The sequence below is a fragment of the Colobus angolensis genome, unplaced genomic scaffold (genome assembly GCF_000951035.1).
Source record: "Colobus angolensis palliatus isolate OR3802 unplaced genomic scaffold, Cang.pa_1.0 Scaffold553, whole genome shotgun sequence".
Taxonomy (NCBI): domain Eukaryota; kingdom Metazoa; phylum Chordata; class Mammalia; order Primates; family Cercopithecidae; genus Colobus; species Colobus angolensis.
The window spans coordinates 524,211-530,745 of NW_012119077.1; positions in this window are offsets into that span (position 1 = coordinate 524,211).

Consider the following 6,535-nt stretch of genomic DNA (forward strand, 5'->3'; position numbering starts at 1 on the left):
AGGGGACCATCCAGCACTAGTGGCCAGAGAGGCAGCCTCAAGAAGCTGGTGCTGCCTGCTTTTATTTAGTACAGGCATAATGCCAAAAGCCTGGAGCAAACACAGTCTGTGGGTAATTAACATTTATTGTTCCCCTTTCAGAGAATGGGTCAGGTGTGCAGATGATCAAAGATCAGCTTCTGGTCAACATAAGTTAATAAGCCTGTTGAAGATAAATGCCCCTATACTTTCTTGTACCTACTCCTTGCCCTCTGCCTCTGTCTTCAGGTTGAAATGAAGGAAAAAATGTTAAGGGTAGCCAGAGGGAAAGGTCAGGTTACCCACAAAGGGAAGGCCATCAGACTAACAGCAGATCTCTCTGCAGAAATCCTACAAGCCAGAAGAGAGTGGGGGGGAATATTCAACATTCATATGTACGTATGTATGTATGTATTTTTTGAGACTGTGTCTCACTCTGTCACAGGTTCGAGTGCAGTGGCACAACCTCGGCTCACTGCAACCTCTGGCTCCCAGGTTCAAGCAATTCTCATGTCCCACCTTCCCAAGTAGCTGGAATTATAGGCACCCACCACCACACCGGTCTAATTTTTGTATTTTTAGTAGAGACACGGCTTCACACAGACTGGCAAATTGGATAAAGGCTCAAGTTCCATTGGTGTGCTGTATTCAGTAGACTCATCCTCCTTGCAAAGACACACATAGACTCAAAATAAAGGGATTGAGGAGTATTCACCAAGCAAATGGAAAGCAAAAATAAAACAACAACAACAACAACAAAACATGGGTTGCAATCCTAGTCTCTGATAAAACAGACTTTAAACCAACAGAGATCAAAATAGGCAAAGAGGGGCATTACATAATGGTAAGGGGATCAGTGCAACATGAAGAGCTAACTATCCTAAATATTGATACCCTAAATATGATTATTCCAAGGTGTATTCCTGATACTGAGATGAAGTAGTCTACCTTAAATTGTTTTATAAACTATAAAGTCTAAAACTATAAATGTGGCCAGACATGGTGGCTCATGCTTGTAGTCCCAGTGCTTTGGGAGGCCAAGATGGGATGATTACTTGAGCCCAGGAGTTCAATACCAGCCTGAGCAACATATTGAGACCCAATCTCTACAAAAAAAATTAAAAATTAGCTGATATGCTACATGCCTGTGGTACACCTACTACCAAGGAGGCTGAGATTAGAGGATCACTGGAGCCCAGGAGTTTGAGGCTGCAGGGATCCATGTTCATGCCACTGCCATCTAGCCTAGGTGATAGAGTGAGACCTTGTTACCAAAAAATAAAGCAAAACAACAAAAGCTATGAATGTTCATTTACTTATTTCAAAATTACTTATTAGAATTATATGTAATGTAATTAGAAATTAAAAATACATTCTGAGAGGCCAAAGTGACATGCATGAGTGTCATTAAATCTTGGCTATGCTGAACATCCTTGCTTCAATTGCTTATACTTCTGACATTTTTAGTTTGATTTCAGGTAACATTACAGTTTATCCATTTTTAAGAATTACCTGGCAAACAGGTAAACTACTGTGTTTGGATTAATAGAAATATGATGACTAAAGAAAATATGGAGAAAGTTGAGGCTATCTAAAATGACTAGTCTCTGAGACTACTTCTGGCTGAGTTTCCACTCTTCAAGTGTATGAAGTTTTAGAGAAAGAGCGTGCCAACACATGTATCATTTTCTGGATTGGGTTAAATGTCTAATGTAAATGTATTGATTGAGGGTCTTTGGAAGTTTTTCTATTTCTCTGAACTGTTTTTTAAAAACTGCATATGGTAGAGTCATCTGCACGATATATGCTGTCTTTCTTTTGAACTATTATTACATTACTCTACCATAGCACTTTTCTCAGTGTATCCTAATGGTTGCTTTACTATCTTGTCACTCTCATTAGACTGAGAGTTGCTAGGAAAACATCATTTTTCCATCCAGCCTGCATTGCAGTGCTTGTTAATACACTCTGTGTTCTTCAAATTAAATTGAATAACACTTTGTATCTTTCTGGTCACAATTTACAGACATTCTGTACCATAATATGTTTTTATTTATTTTTCTACTAGCATATTATAAATTACTTGAAATATGGAGCTATAACTTTATTCTTTTATTATCATGATGTGATAAAATATTTGGGGAGGTGAGTGCTGGATGGTGCTAGAGACATTTTTTTTTTTTCTGTTTCTGCATAATACCATTGTAACATTCTTAGTTTTCTTATCACCAGGAACTTGATAATCCAGATGTGACAGCTACTTGGATTTCTAACCAAGTGAAAGGAAAGGAGAAATTAATGAAAGAAGAAAGGAATAAGTGGGCTAAACCAGATGCATAGAAATAGATTCAAATATGTCTATGTCTGTTGCTTAATAGGGCAAGGAAACATTTGTTTTGGCCAAAGTTTCAAATAATTAGTTAATGAGAAAGAAGCAATAGACAACAATCTCCAAAATACCAAACTGAAGAGATACAATGAAGAATATAACAAGCCACAGAAATCCACCTAAGTGTCAACGTGAACAAGAATGTCTCAGGTGGACACATAAACTTACTGAATTATAGAGAGGCATAGATGGAATGCCATTAGTTGTACTATGAAAAAAGATCATAGTTTGTATTTATTTTTTAGATCTTGATATAAATTACATATTTTATAGATCACATGTAGCTATTATTATTTTGAAATATATGACTAACTGATTACATGTTCTACTGATGATTATACAATATTTTGGAGTATCAATTTTGGATTTTTATAAATTTTTTTATAAATTTTGAATAGAGTGCTCTTTACTCACATACTCAGTTCAATATTCAAAAGGAGGACTCTGCATTTGTTTCTGTATTTATATGATTATTTCTGAAGGATTTAATGATATGTATTTTTTCCTCTTTTTAGTAAGATTTTAAACTAGTCACCTTTACATCACTTGATGTAATCTGGAGAAGGATATGCATTTGTCTCAGAAAAAATCAGACATGAATTCTTATATTAGATATCTAGGTTCTAGGGCTATTCTGTATATGGCATAATATTGACTGGGATGTGAACAGTGTGTCTCGAAGGATTAAAGTCAGGATTAGGGTAAGTATTAACGTTTTAACTCCTGTCTCATCTTCAAGATGAAGCAAATAGCCTTAAGTGTTTCTGGGGTTTCCTAGCACAAACATTTACAAATCTATGGTAAAAATGGAGAGAGAATAACAGATCCAAATAAGAGCTAAATGTATTGATGATTAAGAGCTATCAGGGCTGAGTACAATAGCTCAAGCTTGTAATCCTGATATTTTGGGATGCCAAGACAGGAGGACTGCTTGACCTCAGGAGTTTGAGACAGGCCTGGACAACATTGTGATACTTCGTCTCTATTTTTTTTTTTTTTTTGTAAGTTAGGCCTGATGCACTCTTTTAGTCTCAGCTACTCTGGAGGCTGAGGCAAGAGGATTACTTGAACCCAGGAAGTCAGTGCTGCAGCGAGCTATGTTGGCACCACACTGCACTCCAGTCTGGGTCCCGAGTGACAGTATGAGAAGAATCAGGATTTAAAGACTCCCTAAATCACACATTTGGACAGAGTGTAAAGGGCATCTATGCATCTGCTTTCTATTTCCTTTTGCTATTTGGACTACTATTATTTTACATGTATTGATTTACTTGGACCTTTTTATTGGGTATCATTCTTAAACTCAGATTAACAATAATCACTTTCGTTTTTCTTTTTTGCTCCTTGTCTTACTTAAAAAACAGACTTTTTTATTAATATCTGAATCTGAACATACCATTTGATACTGAATATGAATTACATTGTTTGTAAGTATAACTAGAAACATTGCTCCTTCTCATAGTTTTTGTTGTGGTTGTCTCAATAAATTTTGTATGTTAATGTGCTTTGCAAACCATAAGAAACTATGTATTACTTCTATTATTATCTTTGAATTTAGAGGCAGAAGTTTTTCATGTTGCATGTTCATTTCTTTCCACATGGCAAATTCAGGATTTGGGACTAGGCTGGCTGCCCTCCAGGACATCATTAGTAGTGACCTTGTCATTTAATGTTAACTATGTACCTCATTCGTAGATGGTTGAAAATGGCTAAAAGCCAGTGCAAGTGAAGCATTGAAAACCAGGTGAGATAGACAGGTGCAGTCCCCATTTCCCATGTCTGTCAAAATAATGCTCAGATCTTCAGCTTACCAGATCTGTTTCATTATTTTTGTACAGAACTGAAAGTATCTTCCCAGTTCTTTCTTTCTCAGATATTGTCTGGCCCAGAGAAACCAATTTCTAAAAATGTTAGATCTGCAGTATTTCAAGGATCAATTAATCTTTACATGATTAGTGAATTCTGCTTCAATAACATAAATCAAATTTTTTTACTATATGAAGAAAAAAATGAAAAGAATGAAGAAACAAAATGTGTATCAATGATTTAATTTTTATTTAATAAACAGTTACCAAACTGGTGCTTTTAGAATTGCAGGCTAAGTTTTAATGGATCAAATTTCTTTAGAATTATTGTTTCATTTTATTCATATGCTTTAATTACAGGGATACTGTTGCGTTTTCTCATGTGTTTGTACATATTTCCATTTACTTTTGTACTTAACACTGTCAAAATGTAAATGTTTTTAGTGTATCTCATTTGATATTGTATTTAAAAGGTAAATGTCACATCAAAAAAGACATATATTTTTATTTACTCCTGTAGCTATTATTAAAGCCAAAGCTAAATGAGAATAAGAGTTTTTTAGTCAAGCACTGTACGTCAATAAATCAAATCATTTTCAGATCCTTAGAAAACATATAATTCTGGAAGACTTTATGAAAAATACAAGGAACTCCCGCCTTTATAACAAGTTTGCTTAAAATACTAATTAGTAAAAAACCTTAAGTTTATAGCAAGTTTTTTAAATACCTGGGAAAGAGAAAAAATCTCTTTGAAAGATGGCAGTTGAATTCCCATTTCAATTGTACTTAACTGACAAGTTGTATACATTAAAGTACAAAAGAGTTACCTCTAGAGATTTCTACATTTCTTAACAGACTTTAAAATTGATATTTCATAGCTTCTGAATAACTTCCTTGAAGAACATGCATTAAAACACCAATATAATATATGAATGGAAAAAAATGCCTTGCACTAAATGAAGTGGTTGCAAAAAAAATCAAACATTGGGAGAAAGATGTTCTAGGAAAAAGTGAAGAGATAGTAACAATATTCGTTCTTTTCAGATAGTGCTTTCAATTTTTCTAGTTAAGGAGAAATATATTAAACAAGTAAACAAATGTATGTCATAAAAAACAACTGTTGGGTTGCGTACCAACTGACTTATCATGTAAATATTTTACTACATACATAATTTTTGGTTTTGTTTTGTTTTTGTAAATCTAAAAGCTCTAGCATATATATATACACACACACACACATATATATCTAGGACATATATGTCGTAGGACATATATGCTAGGACAAAATATATATATATGACATATATATATATGCTATGACAAAAATACCATCTATATATCTGCTATCAATTGACAATAAGAATATTATATATATTTCATACATATAGGCATATGAATGCAAATGCATGTTCATGTATGAGTTCATGCATGTGTGTGTCTGTCGATGAAACTTGCATGGAATCATGGTCTCCATCAACTTAGATTTCTTACCGTCTAAAGTTTGACAACTGTTGGAACCGATCCTAGATTAGGTATTAAACAAGTTTTGCTAAATTGACTAAAATTAATTTTACAGAATGAATTTGCATTTAATTGAGCTTGTATTCTTCAGTTGGCCATCATTGCCATCACACTTTGCTATGTTACATATTTTCTCTATACATGAAAACTACCTGTCAGTTCCCTGGAGGCATTTGTTTTATGTCTTCTGTTTCTGATTTATGCTTCTGGAAGAACAGCAGTAAATTGTCTTGTAAAAATTAGCAGAAAAATTATATTTTCATTAATAAAATAAAATATTCCAGATTTTGCTTTGGGTAGCTAAAAGGCTTCTAAAATTTATGAGTGGAGAATTCAGAGCTAAATAATGACTTATTACAATCATATAATACCTGTCTTGTGGCTGCAACACATACCAATAATAAATCACATTTTGTGGCAAAATTACTGTCAAAATTTAGTAGAATAATCGTCATTATATCAAAAAAGTAGACTAAGCAGTGAATTTCTACACAATTGTGATATGCTTAATACTTAACCAGGTGAAAATATGCTTACATGTATATATTTATACATATACACCTAAATGTATATATACACATCTATATGCACGAACACACAAAACTGGTTAAATCATATAAACATGAGAATAAAAAAATACAGAGAAAATATAGAAACAAACATAGAAATAAGTAAAAGACATCCACAGTCAATTTATAAAAATTCAAAATGATTAATAAAAGTAAAATATATTTTATTATTCCTAATAAACAATAAATTTCAGAAGCAAGACTTATTTTGGCTAATAAGATTAGCGATCTTT